We start from the raw sequence: 16,828 nt of genomic DNA, 5'->3' as shown, positions 1-16,828 counted from the left end.
ATTTTAATATCAACGTGAAGTAAAATAAATAAAACTGCTCACAAACAATTTCACACGTATTCCTGTTCTCAGAGTTCTTGTCTGAAACTGAGTGATGTATAAAGTTTAACATATAATACAGATATAGAGTCAAAATTAAGCTTTAATTGGCCGTACTTTATATTCAAATTTCGGATATTTTCATCTTTGATAAAAAGTATTTTATATAAGTTTTACTCTTTTTTTTGTCATGGTTTTTATCCAAGACTTGATCATTAACTACTTTTCTAGTTATCGGCCGGTTGTGTCAGCCGTGATTCCCCCGTTACCTGGGTACCGCAGACAGCGACACCCAAACGCCTGCCTAGAGCTTTTTATTCTGAGGTTTAGTTACGGCCCTATGTAAATACTTCAGCACTCGTCATAGGCGGATCCACCCCACCCCCATTATTTTCGTAGGAAAAATGTGGTTGCTTATGTAGGGAAACTCTGTAGCATGAGTGAGCGTAGTTCCCCTCCCTAATAACAAGTTCTGGATCCGCCACTGTTCGTGTATAGAATATTATTATTGCCCTTATTTTTTAGTGAGTCATAATTTCTCCAACCTTCCCGAACGGGCTATAAATTAGGACCTCCTTTTTATAATTATTGTTAATTTCTATTCGTCCTGAACATTACCATTATTTACCACAAGACGATGAAAAGGCAACCCAAGATCAAACTATTCTTATATTATTGCATATCTGTCCACTTTATTCTCTTATCTTCATACCATAAAATACCACTATTTTCTATTCTTTGTATTGCATCACATCGTCCTAAACATGCATGAAATATTTGTCACTGGACGTTAAGCAACCAACCATCAGTATATTGTCACCGTTAGTTTATTCTTTATTTTTTTTATCCATTTTTTCCTAGTTTTGTCTCATCATTCTCATTTCTATAAATTCCTGTAATAATTTATGCTGTCCTATTTTTTTTTATATATCTGATGCACTTACCTTACAAAAAGGCACACATCAAATTACGTCTATGTAAAGAAAAACGTCTCATACAAATACTAAGAATGCATTTGGAAATTAGTATGGCGTTCATTAACACTGGACTAGTATATATTTGTTTAGGGGCCAGCTGAAGGACGCCTCCGGGTGCGGGAATTTCTCGCTACATTGAAGACCTGTTGGTGACCCTCTGCTGTTGTTTTTTATTTGGTCGGGTTGTCTCTTTGACACATTCCCCATTTTCCATTCTCAATTTTATATGTAGAAAACTCCCTTAAAACAAGTATAACTGGCAGTTTAGCGTGATCACACAACAAGCCAACTCAATTTTCATTTACAAAATTAACTGATCTTAAAACTGCAAACGACAGAATAGTCTGAATGTTTCTTAGCTGTTACACCAATAACCGCCTGATCCTTTTGGGAGAAAATTTTTAGGAACCAACCTTCACACAAAACCACTTTGCCAATGTAGCCCGTCTCCATGGAGAAATATAGAACATAACCAGTCAGTCATGAAACTCAATACTCTTTGAATGCATGTTTGAATCATGCACATGGAAAAGATGGAATGGGATTTTTGGCATAGTAAAAACATAAAAACTCAGAAGTGTATTTAACTTCTCCAACTCTTATAAATTCCATCATGTATTAGCATGCAATAAAGGACAGCTTAGCAAGAACAATAACTTCTCCTGTGAACCTTTATTATAAAAATAAGGAAATTGGTATCATTGCTATACATGTTGTGACGAGGCAACAACCCAGCAGAGTTCAAATGACATGGATATACGCAAATGTGATCACTGCATGACCTTCAATATTAAGAAACTCCCTACCGTATACAATGTAGTCAACTATAAAAGGGCCTGACATGAAAATGAGATACAATTCAACCGTAAAAACTGTTTAATTGTTCGTATGATTTTTAATTTGTTAATACAAATCTAATTTCCCTAACATATCTCACAACAATGTTTCTTGATATTTGTTTCATTTAATCAACATACGTCTGTGTATTATTTTTTTTCGCTTTGTGGTGGCTGTCAAAATAATGTATACCCAGCATTTTTGGTACTGTGATTTATTCATACTGATTGATGCTTCAGTAATTAAAAAATAAATCTTTCAGTTTGAGTCTTGTTCTAATAAAATTGAAGCATGTTTATGATACAATTAAAATCCTGAATATTACATTTTTGTTTTAATTCTTCACATTTTACACATAAAATCTGTGTCCATAAATCATCATTGGTTTGTCTACAAAAGAAAGTAAATATTAAAATCATATCAAATCTTAGTCACCAGCATAGCATATATATGAAAAACAAATTGTTTAAAAAACCCATAATAGAAATATATCTTATAAACTATTGTCCTGGTGCAAGCTAAATCCCGCTTTAGGGTGCAAGATTATCTTGCTTTGTTAAAGACCCGACCCATTGGGCTGTTTACTGCTCTTTTGGTCGGGTTGCCCAGTGTCTCTTTGACACATTCCCTGTTTGTATGCTCTATCCAAACCATGCATGGATTTTTCTCATTGTTGAAGGCCACTCACATCCAAATAATTTGAACTTGGGTGGATATTTCTCATTGGTATTCATACCACATCTTTTTATTTGTGTAATGCTGAGATTTTGGTAATTTTATCTTCACTTGTTGTTTTAGTTTACATGATAAACTCTTAATCATGATGATGGGTTCACTGGTTGCTGTCGCAATCATTGACACCTCTTTTCATTGATGCTGAAAATATTGTTTAACTATCTTTTGTTTTGCAGAAAATCGAATGTATAAATCATTTTGACCGTTTAGTGTACTATGTAAAAAATGGCATCTTCTAGAAACACTTTGATTGTTTGTCTTTGAATGAGTAAAACATTGTGTATCTCTCCGCCCCCCTTTTTTACACATATCAAGATGCAGGCTCCCTTATTTAGATAGATACAACAAAGTTATCTCGGATGAAGGTGATATTTCGAAGTCATAGCAGTTTTACATCAAGTATTCATAAAGTTAACGATACTACACGTAAAAATGTATTTATATCGTATACGACTGTTCGAGTGGTCCCAGCAATTATAAACGGTTCGTTTTCGTTGCACGGACATGCATGAAAGATTATATTAAAACTACTCGGTGTATCAGGTTGCATTGCAATTTATGTTACAGTGTGTGTTGTTATAACATCTTACCAAGGTTGGATGACATCATGTCGGCTGGTTTTTCCTTCGCGTCCATGCCCATGTACGCCATGCTGTATGGTGTTTTCCATAAATTGTATGTCGTCATAAAAATATATAAATAGCTTTAAACAACAATCGGTACACTCGGGCTTTTCAATAATATTATCGTAATGTCATTTCTTCCGAAGTCAATAACCAACTTCTTGGTTATTCGTCTTGGACATTATCTTTGACAACAAGCTAAAAAAGCCGATACTATTCCGAATGTCATAAATTACCATTTTTATATCACTTGTCATCCAGACGCTCTACTTTGAAAAATAAAGCGGCTGGATGATCGAGACTAGCATTGTCATTGTTTACCTCAAACTCCCCGGAAGTGGAATTCGGATGAAAACTAATGGCCGTAACAAGCTCGGAAAAACACCCGGAAAAACTATTGCGGAACCGGACGAGTCAGTACATAATATATGTTTACGAGTAGTTTTCATACCTCGGACAGACCTGTTTAACAAAAATCTTTTAACCGCATCAATCTAAACTGACATTATTTGCTCTTTCTTTCTGCAAATCTATATAGCTGCACAGTACTTCAGTTTTAATTTTAGGTCAAGAGGGACTGCAATATACAAGTTACAGCAATATTGGAAAACAATTTTGTTCGCATCAATTTATGGTGCCAGCATGCAGGGGCAGATCCAGCCATTTTAAAAGGGGGGTTCCAACCATGAGTAAAGGGGGGTTCCAACTATATGCTCCCATTGAAATGCATTGATCGTAAAAAAAACGGGGGTTCCAACTCCTGGACCCCCCCCCCCCCCCCCTTGATCCGGCAATGAGCATGTCCTCTTTTTATTCAAAATATTGAATCATAAACAAATATCAGTAGTTTTCATACTTCAGACTGAGTCGTGTAATAAAATCTTTTGACCGCATCAACCAAAACTTACCATATTTCCTTTTTTTTTTTATGTAAATCTAAATAGCTGCACAGTAATTCAGTTATAATTTTAGGTCAAGAGGGACTGTAATATATAAATAACTCCAATATTGGAAATCAATGACCACAATTTTTTTTCTGGCATCAATTGAGGGTGCCAGCATTTCCTATAATATTTTTATTCAAAATATCGCATCAGAAACAAATATCAGTAGTTTTCATACCTCAGACTGACTCATGTAACAAAATTATTTGTCTGCATCAATCAAAACTGACCATATTTGATAGCATCACGCAAAACAGACCATATTTGACCACATCAACCAAAACTGACCATATTTGTTCTTTTTTATGTAAGTCTTATAGTCACATAGTAAATCTGTAATATTTTTATGTAAGGGTGGAGTGTATAATCATGATAATACAAATGATCTACATGTATATTATAGGGTTATTGCATGAATATTGGGGAATATTGTTCCGAGTAGAATTTTATATTGCACAAGCTTATATTTTTATAGCAGGATGGATTGTTTAAAATAAATGAAAGCAATATTGGAAAACAAAATTATGCTCGCATCAGTTTATAGTGCCAGCATGTCCTCTTTTTAATCAAAATTTTGAATCGTAAACTAATTTCAGTAGTTTTGATATCTCAGACTGACTCATGGGTATAACAAAATTATTTGTCCGCATCACCCAAAACCATGAAAACTGACCATATTTATAGCTTACTATGCGGTATGGGCTTTGCTCATTGTTGAAGGCCGTACGGTGACCTATAGTTGTTAATGTCTGTGTCATTTTGGTCTTTTGTGGATAGTTGTATTGGCAATCATACCACATCTTCTTTTTTATATTTGACAGCATCAACCAAAACTGACCATATGTGACAGCATCAACCAAAACTGACCATATTTACACTTTATAATGTAAATCTTAATATATATATATATATATAGCCGCATAGTACGGTAAATCACTTATAGTTACATATCACGATGGATTGTATAATTCAAATGACAGCAATATTGTAACACATCGGCTACAAAAAAATTTCCACATCAATTTAGAATACCAGCAATTTTCTGCAAGTCCTCTTTTTATTCAAAATATTGAATTGTAAACAAATTTCAGTAGTTTCGATATACATGTATCAGACCGAGTCGTTTTAACAAAATTATTTGACCACAAGGCACATCAACCAAAACTGAACTTATTTACACTTATCATGTAAATATATATGGCCTCAGTCATTGTAAACCAATACTATTTCTATGTCAGGACGGATCGTATGATAAAAATGACACCAACTTTGGAACACAATACACCTTATCGCTAATCCTGGCTGACCCGGCCTCTTGAACTTTTGAAGCATACGTACAACAATCACTTTTCCATTGTGGCGTCAGATATTTTGTTTTATGACGTCAAAATTTTACGGGAACCTGTGTGATATCCAGTAATGGCAGACTAATAGCGACATTAGGTGTATTTATGCCATATCTAAAAATTTAGCGCGCTGTTATTTCCTCTCCGTATCCATAATAATGAACCGTCACTAAAGTGACTTTTTAAGTTTGTATAGTTTTTTTAAAAACAAAACTATTTAACAACATCATCCAACACTCACATGACTGATTCATATACTTTATTTAAAATAAAAAGTACATGTATGGGAAGTTCTCTTCTTGGAATAGTATACTGTCAATATAATTTGAAGAAGGCAAAGAAAAATGCATGATTTTTGTTTGTAGCCGAACGTCCAGGGGCAAATGTTTCATTCATGTTCAGATCGAGTGTATTTTTCTGACGTTGCAGACTCCCAGATATCATTTATAATCGTGGATAAGTCTGGCTAAATTGACGAGATGGTGCAAATGTACATAGTTTTTTTTTACGTTAAACAACACTTTTTTCATTAATTTCCCATAATTCATCCACTGTACAATTTTCGTTTGAACATTTGTCAAAACAGAATCTTAAATGAATGCAAATCCAAGGCAAACAAGGTAAATTACGATTAAAATTCCATGAATTAAAATCAGGGTTATATTTAAGGAATAACAGTACTGTAGTTGAAGAGTTGCCACCGTCAATTGTCGATTTGACGGTCGCAAATGCAGTTTTACTGGCGACGCGTAGCGGAGACAGTAAAACGGAGATTTGCGACCGTCAAATCAAAATTGACAGTGGCAACTCTTTAACTACAGTACTGTTATTCCGATTCTAATGCATTACCAGGGGCGTAGCTAGAAAGAAACGATGTGGAATCAACTACCACAAATTTTTGGGACCCTATTATGCAGAATCTTTTTTTTTTTCGGTTTTCGGTCATAGGACGGTTAAAAGAGGAGCTATATGTAGATAAAAATTTATGAATGTAAAACTATTAAAAAATCTTCTGAATATAGTAATACATAAACAACACATATTTGTGATACAGAATTTACTCAAAATTGTCAAAAATCTGCTCTTCGGGTCTGGGCAGAAACAAACTTCTCTATTACTTTGTCAACATTCACACTCAAATCCCGATGAATATGCAGTAATGCTATGTAACTTTCGTTGTTCATTGTTGATCGTATATTTGTTTTCAATTACATACGTAGTACCGTGACTGGTAGATATCAGGGCCATCATCGCATGATAGCACTCGCGAGATGTTATAAACCAGCGTACGTGTTCGGCATCGAGCGACCTCCCAATTGAATTCGTCAAAATTACATGCTAGGTCAGTTTCGTATGTTTCAGACAATATTGAGATTTGTTCGTTTGTGATATTTCCTACAACACGATGAAGCAGATACAGCACAAAGAAGCGATTTTCTGATAACTTGACGCGACTCCACTGTCCAGTTGCCTTATCAAATGGTATATGAACGCAAAAAATAATGAGACTTTCCAATACTGTTTTGGCGTGGTTGCAGGGTGATTGTCTCCGGTTGCCTGTCAACCACATCGCCTCGGCATATTTTCAACGATATCGAAGGTATCTGATAATTAATGTCGATTGGTACATCTCCTTCCAAACTGATGAACTGTACACTGTAAAATGTGCTCCAAAACTACACATCTTATTCTTAGACTGAGTATTACAAATTCAAAAGTAAAAATCTTGTAAAAGATACAAGTAACCTTCCGATTTTGTCATAATCTCCACAAAAAAATTTATTTTGAAACCAAATGTCGTTATTTAATGATATTTCATCAATTAAAAAAAGTGACAACATAGGTGTTTCCTTTAACATTCAATTTATAAATTTTTATTTTGCCATTTCTTTTTTTGAATGCCGAATCAATGTGAACGCAACTTCGGAGCTACGATCTTTTTCTGAATGAACAGCTTCATCAACACTTGTAGGGAAAACGGAAGTGTTACATTTTCCCAGCATTAGGTTGGCCTTTTGTGTACCCAAGGTAGGTGAAGGAAGTCAAATTAGGAGCGATGTGATTGGATGTAAGGGTACAATATATTTTTTTAATTATCTATGAATAACTGCAGTGTGTAAATTTACAATATAAATTTTAAAACCTGTTGAAATATTTTCTAGAGAATTATTCGAAAAGGCTTCCAAAATTTCAAAAAGGAGAAGGTCCGGTAAGGACCGATTTTGGCCTCAAATTTCATGTTCATCTGACGAAAGATTTTGACCACTTTTTAAACACTTAAGTGTCTATTTTATTTGAATCAATCAGTTTATGTGAAAGATTTTAACTGATAAATCATAAAAAAAACGCACCGATTCAAGCTGAAATACGAAAAATCTACCAAATATGCCGAAAATGTCATTTTTCAGATGGTTTTTGTCAAAAATGAAAGTGGCCGCATCCGTGTTCATCCTCAACCTTTATATATGTTATGTATTATCATAAAATACAACTTACATTTCAATATTAAGGATGAACACGAATGCGGCCACTTTCGTTTTACACGAAACCGTCTAAAATTTAACAAAAATGCTAGAATTGTGACGATTTCAGTAATTTAGCATGACTTAATGGTTCAAGTACCTGATATATGTGCATTGTATTGTCAAAATCAGCCCAAATTTATGTAGCAGAAGCATTTTACTGTCCAATGAATAACTTAAGGTTTACATTTTAACAATTTTGTAAAACTGCTATATTTTGGGGTCAAAAAGGGGTCTTACTGGACCTACTCCTTTGTTGTAAAATGACGGTGGGCATGGATAACATAAACAAGCTCCGTTGGAATTGGTCATGATACTATTTGGATTTAATTTTTAAAATAGAATAATAAAGTACTAACACCACACATAACTGTTTTATCCAGGTTTTTATTATAAAAAGTGGTAAATTTAGGAATTGTTAGTATTGTCGCCTATGGCAAAATAAATAGTACCGTTTTCCCTAACTATGTTGTCAAACTAATATCCGGGATAGACGGAAAAGACACCAACAGTCTCCGATTCCGATTGACCAACTCATCCTTCTCTCTTCTGCTTTTTTGTTTTTTGTTTTGTGAAAATGACGTGGATGCACGTGCTGTCGTGCCTCCGGGTAGCTACGCCCCTGCTAAAACTTCATAAGATATGTCACACAGTTATTAAAATAAACGATCATGGTTCTTTATTGTAATTTGGGTATTTAACAAAGAACAGGAAAACCAAAGTGCAACAAAATTAAACACCAACACACATTAAAACGAATTACTTGATAACAATTGCCACATTTCTGACTTGGTTTAGGACATTTAAAAAAAAATGGTGGGTTAAACCTGGTTTAATGGCTTGTGACAACTCCCACTTTTTGACAATATTAAAAAAATATCGCTAAAACACTACGTGACAGAAATGCAACACAGACACACGCAACAACATTCATAACAGATAAACTCTTAAACAATCAATATAATAGTCAACACAACATGCAAACCACAGTACAACAACAAAAATAGTTTATAAAATACAAACACCACAGGATATCAAATACAGGGACGCGCTTACGTAACTAACATGTAATCTCGATTTTTATGCAATTATTGTCACAATATTCGACCAAACAATAGTCATGACAATGATGATATGGAAAGTCAATTTATAACTATTTGGACTTCAAACGATAAGACATTACAGATTATCCAAACGAAACCATAACAAAAAAAACAACATCAAAAATAAGTATATGAATGTAATATGTACAAAACACCGAGACATGCCGCAAAGCAATGAAAATATATCTTCAATATTACAGTCATATATTGGAATATGACAATGATGGTATTGAAAGGCAGTTCTATAATCATTTGGACAACAAACGATACGACATAACACAGTATTCAATTGAAACCGTAACAGAAACATAAAAAATGATTACACGAATGTTGAATGTACGAAATACAAAAACACGTCGTGAAGCAATGTAAATTCACTATCGGCATAACAGTCATAATCGGGAATAGGTTCGCTACTTAGCAGACTGACAATATAGATGCACATCCACAATCTAAGACGTGGTAAAAATGTCATTAGTTAGTTTAGACATAGAAACATCATTTATATCAACCAATTCGTGCTGGTGTCCTTAAAATTTATTGAGTGTCATTTGTAATCTTTTCCCATCATAACAGATATAGGAAGATGTGGTGTGAGTGCCAATGAGACAACTCTCCATCCAAATAACAATTTATAAAAGTAAACCATGATAGGTCAATGTACGGCCTTCAACACGGAGCCTTGGCTCACAACGAACAACAAACTATAAAGGGCCCCAAAATTACTAGTGTAAAACCAATTAAACGGGAAAAACAAACGGTCTAATCTATATAAAAACGAGAAACGAGAAACACGTCGTATAAATTACATAAACAAACGACAACTACTGTACACCAGATTCCTGACTTAGGACAGGTGCAAACATTTGCAGCGGGATTAAACGTTTAAATGGTACCAAACCTTCTCCCTTTTCCGAAACAATAGCATAACATAACAACATAGAAAAACACACGATAAAATATCAATTGGCAGGCTTAACTCAATCAGACACCACTGCGAAATATTTAACCCTTCGAAAATAATCACTTTTGAAAAGAAACTGTTTTAATAATACAGGTAAATCTTGAAGTTTATACAAATATAGTACGAATAAGTGAAAATTAGAAGATATTCCACATAATCAAAGCTGGTATATAGACCAGATCCATATTAATATAAAATAACAAAAACAGTATCAACAGGTCGAATTAACAAGAACATACGATTTGAGAGTACTCGCAGTTACTGACAGCTAGTTAAAAGCCAAAAACAATAAATAATAAAAAAAAATCATGCATCCGAGACTAAAATCAACTAAAACACATCCCAGGGATTTAGTATTTTAACGTCATGAACAGTCAGAGAAGACATGACTTGTGCAATGCCAAAAATAAATGAATCGACAGGTAGTAGGATAGTGAGGAGCGACCTATATAGGGATAAACGTGTCTGTGTCTCTATACATCCCGCCTCAAAAGAAGATACAATTTAGTTATGTTTTAATTTGCTAATGACAAAATCGATATTAGTGTCAATATAAACTGTAGTCAGAGATCTAATTATAATATTGGTACGATAACCCTTACTTATAAGTTTGTTTAAAGGTTCGATGAGTTTACACGGGTCACATATTGATTTCCTCGCTTTAAGTACAATATTACCGTAAAATTTAGGATTTGAAATACCATTTTTAATAAGTTTTCTACAGGTACAGCCAAATTTAATAATCAAATCTTTGTATCTATGAAAGAATTTAGTAAAAGTTTTAAGTAATTTATGGTATCGAAATCCCCGACACAATAATTTCCCAGTGATGCATTGATTACGTTCGTTAAAATTTATGACACCAGAACACACACGGGCAAACCGAACGAGTTGGGATATATAAACACCGTATGATGGAGTCAGGGGCACATCGCCGTCTAAAAAAGGAAAATTAACAATAGGAAATGAAAATCGTCTCTTTTGTCGTAAATTTTAGTATGAAGTTTCCCGTTTGAAATTGAAATGTCTAAATCTAGTAGGACAACTGCTGCTGTTTATGTTAGATTTAAATAAAGTAAGTTCTTTTGGGTAAATTTTGGAAGTATATTTAGAGAAATCTGGATTATTCAACGAAAAAATATCATCCAGATAACGGTAGGTATTATTGAATGTATCAACCAAATATAACAATGATGGGTCTTTACTGAGTTTGGTCAAACACTGAGATTCATAGCAATATAGAAATAAATCTGCTACCTGACGATACTCTTTATCGCCGAAACGTTCATAAATGTTATCTAGCAAAAAAATTTAAAGCTTCAATCATATCCTCACATTGCCAGTAAGTGTATCTAGCATACTTTCCTTTTTCGTTACAGAAAAATGCTTTAAAAGAGTTACAGCAAATAAAATTACAATGAGATTTTTCGAAAGACTATTTTATCAAACACAAAAACGTTTTTCTTTATAAGATTGTGTGGAAGTGTAGTGTACAGAGTATAAATATCATAACTGTCAACAGAATTATAAAGACCATCAAAAGCATGTATTTTATTTAAAACCTCTAAAGAATTTTTAAAAAATAACGCTTTTTTGTGCTGTTTCGTTATAAGAAGCACACTCCTTATATGAAATTAGTTTAGTTTAGTGTGAACATGCACGAGCATACCGTATCTATTGAGATATTACACACCATACGGAGCACAGTGTATGTTACTGGTGAGAAACGGGATATTGATAATTGGGAAGTTAAAATCATCCCTTTCGAAATAGTTTGTAGTGTGAAGTCGTCCATCTGTGTCAGTATTAAAAAAAAGATCAAGGTATGAATCAGTCCCTTTTCAGTAGTATCCTTAATTGCATGTGCACTGGGATATATGAGATGCAAGTACTAACTGAAATATTGGTTATACAGTGATAAGACATCATCAATATATCTGAACGTAAAATTAATGAACTTTGCAAAAACGTGTTTTTTTTCTTCTGTTTGGTCTTTTAGAAGTTTCTGAATTAATTCTGCTTCACACGAGTACAAAAACAAGTCGATCAGACGGGGTGCACAATAAGTGGATTCCATTGGAATATCGACTGTTTGTTGAAAGATCAATCCTCTTAACTCAAAAAATATATTGTCAATTAAAAAGTCCAGCATTTTGATAATATCATCTCCATACGAGACACAAGTTGTTTCCTTTTTCCTTTTTCCTTTTTCGATATTCAAATTTTGAAAAATATAATAAGTCCAAAGTGAATTTTCTTTTTCCCTCAAAATTTTGTTCACAAATTTTTTTTTCCTAAAATTTTTTTTCCTTAAAAATTTTTTTTTCAAATTTTTTTTTACAAATTTTTTTTTTCCTCAAAATTTTTTTTTCCTCAAATTTTTTTTCCTGAAAAATATTATACTCAAATTTTTTTTTCCTCATTTTTTTCGTTTCCTTATTCGTTTTCTACTTCCTTTTTCGATTTTCATTTCCTTATTCGGTTTCTATTTCCTTTTTCGATTTCATTTCCTTATTCGTTTTCTATTTTCTTTTTCTATTTTCATTTCCTTATTCGGTTTCTATTTCCTTTTTTGATTTTCATTTCCTTATTCGGTTTCTTTTCCTTATTCGGTTTCTATTTCCTTATTCGATTTTCTTTTCCTTATTCGGTTTCTATTTCCTTTTTCGATTTTCATTTCCTTATTCGTTTTCTATTTCCTTTTTCGATTTTCCTTTACTTTATTCAGTTTCTTTTTCCTTATTCGGTTTCTATTTCCTTTTTCAATTTTCATTTCCTTATTCGGTTTCTATTTCCTTTTTCGATTTTCATTTCCTTATTCGGTTTCTATTTCCTTTTTCGATTTTCATTTCCTTATTCGTTTTCTATTTCCTTTTTCGATTTTCATTTCCTTATTCGGTTTCTTTTTCGTTATTCGGTTTCTATTTCCTTATTCGATTTTCATTTCCTTATTCGATTTTTATTTCCTTTTTCGATTTTCATTTCCTTATTCGGTTTCTATTTCCTTTTTCGATTTTCATTTCCTTATTCGTTTTCTATTTCCTTTTTTGATTTTCATTTCCTTATTCAGTTTCTTTTTCCTTATTTGGTTTCTGTTTCCTTTTTCGATTTTCATTTCCTTATTCATTTTCTTTTTCCTTTTTCGATTTTCATTTCCTTATTCGGTTTCTATTTCCTTTTTCAATTTTCATTTCCTTATTCGGTTTCTTTTTCCTTATTCGGTTTCTATTTCCTTATTCGATTTTCATTTCCTTATTCAGTTTCTTTTTCTTTATTCAATTTTCATTTCCTTATTCGGTTTCTTTTTCCTTTTTCAATTTTCATTTCCTTATTCAGTTTCTTTTTCCTTATTAGATTTTCATTCCCTTATTCGGTTTCTTTTTCCTTATTTGATTTTCATTTCCTTATTTGGTTTCTTTTTCTTTATTCAGTTTCTATTTCCTTATTCGATTTTCATTTCCTTATTCGGTTTCTTTTCCTTATTCGATTTTCATTTCCTTATTCGGTTTCTTTTTCCTTTTTTAATTTTCATTTCCTTATTCGGTTTCTATTTCCTTTCTCGATTTTCATTTCCTTATTCGGTTTCTATTTCCTTTTTTTTGGTTTTCATTTCCTTATTCAGTTTCTTTTTCCTTATTCGGTTTCTATTTCCTTATTCGATTTTCATTTCCTTATTCGGTTTCTTTTTCCTATGTTTGGTTTCTATTTCCTTATTCGATTTTCATTTCCTTATTCGGTTTCTATTTCCTTTTTCGATTTTCATTTCCTTATTCGGTTTCTTTTTCCTTATTCGATTTTCATTTCCTTATTCAGTTACTTTTTCCTTATTCGGTTTCTATTTCCTTATTTAAATTTCTATTTCCTCATTCGGTTTGCGGGAGAAAAACATTTTGATGAGTTTATTTTCTTTTCCCTTATTCGATTTTCATTTCCTTATTCGGTTACTTTTTCCTTATTCGGTTTCTATTTCCTTATTTGGATTTCTATTTCCTTATTCGGTTTGCGGGAGAAAATCGTTTCGTAGTGCCGGGACACTACAACGACCATGGCATGCAGTCGTTTTGTATACTCATTTTTCAATTATATTTGTACAAAACAATTAACAAGGGTTAGTACCATGTAATTTTCAGTATGTTTTTATCAATTTAATATTGAGTTGATATCAATTACGACACAATTTATCCACTACGAAACGGTTTTGTAAACTACTAAACTCATCAAAATGTCCACTAAGTAGCATGAGACTAACTCATCAAAATGTCCACTAAGTAGCATGAGACTGAGTTGTTTCTTCGTATGTAAAGTACTGTCTAATACCGCAGTCCCACTAGGCCACGATCGCACTACGATCTGTGAAAAAAATGCAAATTTTGATGATCGTAGTACGATCGTGTAGATCGTAGTAAGGTCGTATCACGGTCGTGGTGAGGTCTCCAAGATCGTGATGAGCGTGGACGACTTTGAACATGTTCAAAACAATCGTGTTGCGGTCGTGGCGAAATCATGTCGTAGTAGAAGCGTAGAGAGAGCGCGCTAAGGTCACAGTAAGATCGCAAAGGTCGCTGTACCATCGTAGCGAGAGCGTGATTCTATTCGGAGAGAATGTGCTACGATCTCACAGAGACGTTATTACGACATCACTACGACCATCACGTTCTCACGGCGACTACACCACGTTTACACCACGCTGTTCAAGACCATAGTACGATTCTAGCACGCCCTTGTCGTACTATTTTGGTTTACATCATATTTGGCTGACAGATATCAGAAAGTATCTATTTCAAATACATTATCAGACGTACAAAAACAAAAAACGGGTGTACCTCAAGGATCCGTATTAGGACCGGTGTTGTTTTTAATTTTTATTAATGATCTTCCTTTGTCTAATCCTAATCATAACACCGATTTATTTGCTGATGATAGCACCATATCAGTCATTGGACAAAACAAAAGTTGCATCAGTCAAAAACTTAATACGGTTTTACAAGATATTTTTCGCTGGTGTGATGACAATAAAATGGCTGTAAATGTATCTAAAACGAAAGCTATATGCATTGGATCTAAACAAAAGCATTCCGTTACATCAAATGAAAACATTAATCTTGCTTTAAATGGACAACAAATTATAGAAAGTACATGTGAAAAAGTTCTAGGTGTTTTTATGGATGCATCTCTATCTTGGTCTTCTCATATCGATTATATAATCAAAAAAGTTAACTCTTCTTTAGCTTTACTAAAAAGGATAAAGAAATATTTAAATCATAAAGCTAGACAAATGTACTATAACGCTTACGTTTTACCTCACTTAGATTATTGTTGTTCAATATGGGGAAACTGTAATAACTTTCTATTAGATAGTTTACTAAAACTGCAAAAAAGGGCAGCAAGAATAATTTTAGACGAACATGATTACACCAAACCTTCAAGAGAATTATTTCACGAATGTAACATTGTGCCAATCACACAAAGAATACTTTATCACAAATCATTACTAATGTATAAGGCAAAACATGGCTTAGCTCCAGAATATATGTCCAGTCTTATTGTATCAGCTTCTGCAAACCAAAAATATAATACGAGATTTTCATCCTCAGATAATTTTATTATTCCAAAACCAAATACAGAGTTGTATAAGTCTAGTTTCTCGTACAATGGACCAAAAGTGTAGAATGCTCTTCCTAATTCAATAAAAAAATCAAATACAGTATCCGAATTTAAACATAAATACAAATCTATGTACTTTTAACATTACCATCATATTTTTACTGTAATGCCATATCATAATTGTTTATTGTATATTGAATTGTACATAATCTTTTTTTACCATTATTATTGATGCATTGTTTATTTGTTATGTAATTATTATTGTATTAAGAGAGCCTTATTGAAAATTGGTGTAATCCAAATGAGTTACTCTCTCTAAATAAAGATATTATTATTATTATTATTGTTATACTCACCACGCTCTTCTTACGACCTGACTACGTGCATACTACGACCATCATTCTCGTTGTCATTTTCACATAAAATATATTAAATCTCTCCAGATTTTGTTTGTCTGTATGTGATTAGGACTTCTTGTCCATTTTCTCTAACGGCTCAACCATGCTTCTCGTTTCTATCTAGATTAGACCGTTGGTTTTATACTAGTAATTTTTTGGGCCCTTTATAGCTTGCTGTTCGGTGTGAGCCCAAGCTCCGTGTTGGACACCGTACCTTGGCCAATAAAGGTTTACTTTTATAAATTGTTACTTGGATGGAGAGTTGTCTCAAACGCACTCATACCACATATTCCTATATCTGATGACACAGCTTGGTATCGTTCACTAAAATATCGTCATTTGAGTTTTATGGACCAGCAATAGGTTGTAACTTGGGTTGGATTGGTCGGTCCGACATCTCTGCTGGATCAGGATTTGTTACTATTGGATCTCCCTCTGCCTCTACATCAACCCTTACCACCACGCCCACGTGTTCTAGTACATTTTGGCGGCATGACTGTATTGTTTCCGCGAAATCTACGTATTAATCAGAAATAGAAGGAATTCAAGGAATGGAACTGTATTGATATGGAACACGATGTTGACGTTATTGCTGAGAACGTAGTAAGATCGCGGTATGAGCGTAGTATAATCGTGGTAAGAACGTGCTATAATCGCAGTAGAAGCGTGGTAAGATCGTGTTGCAACCGGATAACTCGTGGTATGGTCGTAGTGAGAACGCGATGAGCGTAGAAAG

The 16,828-nt window shown here is 33.4% G+C and overlaps 1 long non-coding RNA gene across 1 annotated transcript; it reads right to left on the bottom strand.

Annotated features, from left to right (window-relative positions):
* Positions 1 to 2,109: 2,109 nt before the first annotated feature.
* On the bottom strand, positions 2,110 to 3,521 carry LOC139526817 (uncharacterized). Its single transcript, XR_011665187.1, has 2 exons — positions 3,179 to 3,521; positions 2,110 to 2,243 (listed from the first exon to the last, which is right to left on the bottom strand). It is a non-coding gene; the product is annotated as an uncharacterized lncRNA (long non-coding RNA).
* Between the last annotated feature and the right edge of the window lie 13,307 nt (positions 3,522 to 16,828).

This window comes from Mytilus edulis, chromosome 6 (genome assembly GCF_963676685.1).
Source record: "Mytilus edulis chromosome 6, xbMytEdul2.2, whole genome shotgun sequence".
In the NCBI taxonomy this organism is placed as follows: Eukaryota; Metazoa; Mollusca; class Bivalvia; order Mytilida; family Mytilidae; genus Mytilus; species Mytilus edulis.
This window is presented reverse-complemented; position numbering and strand designations above follow the sequence as displayed.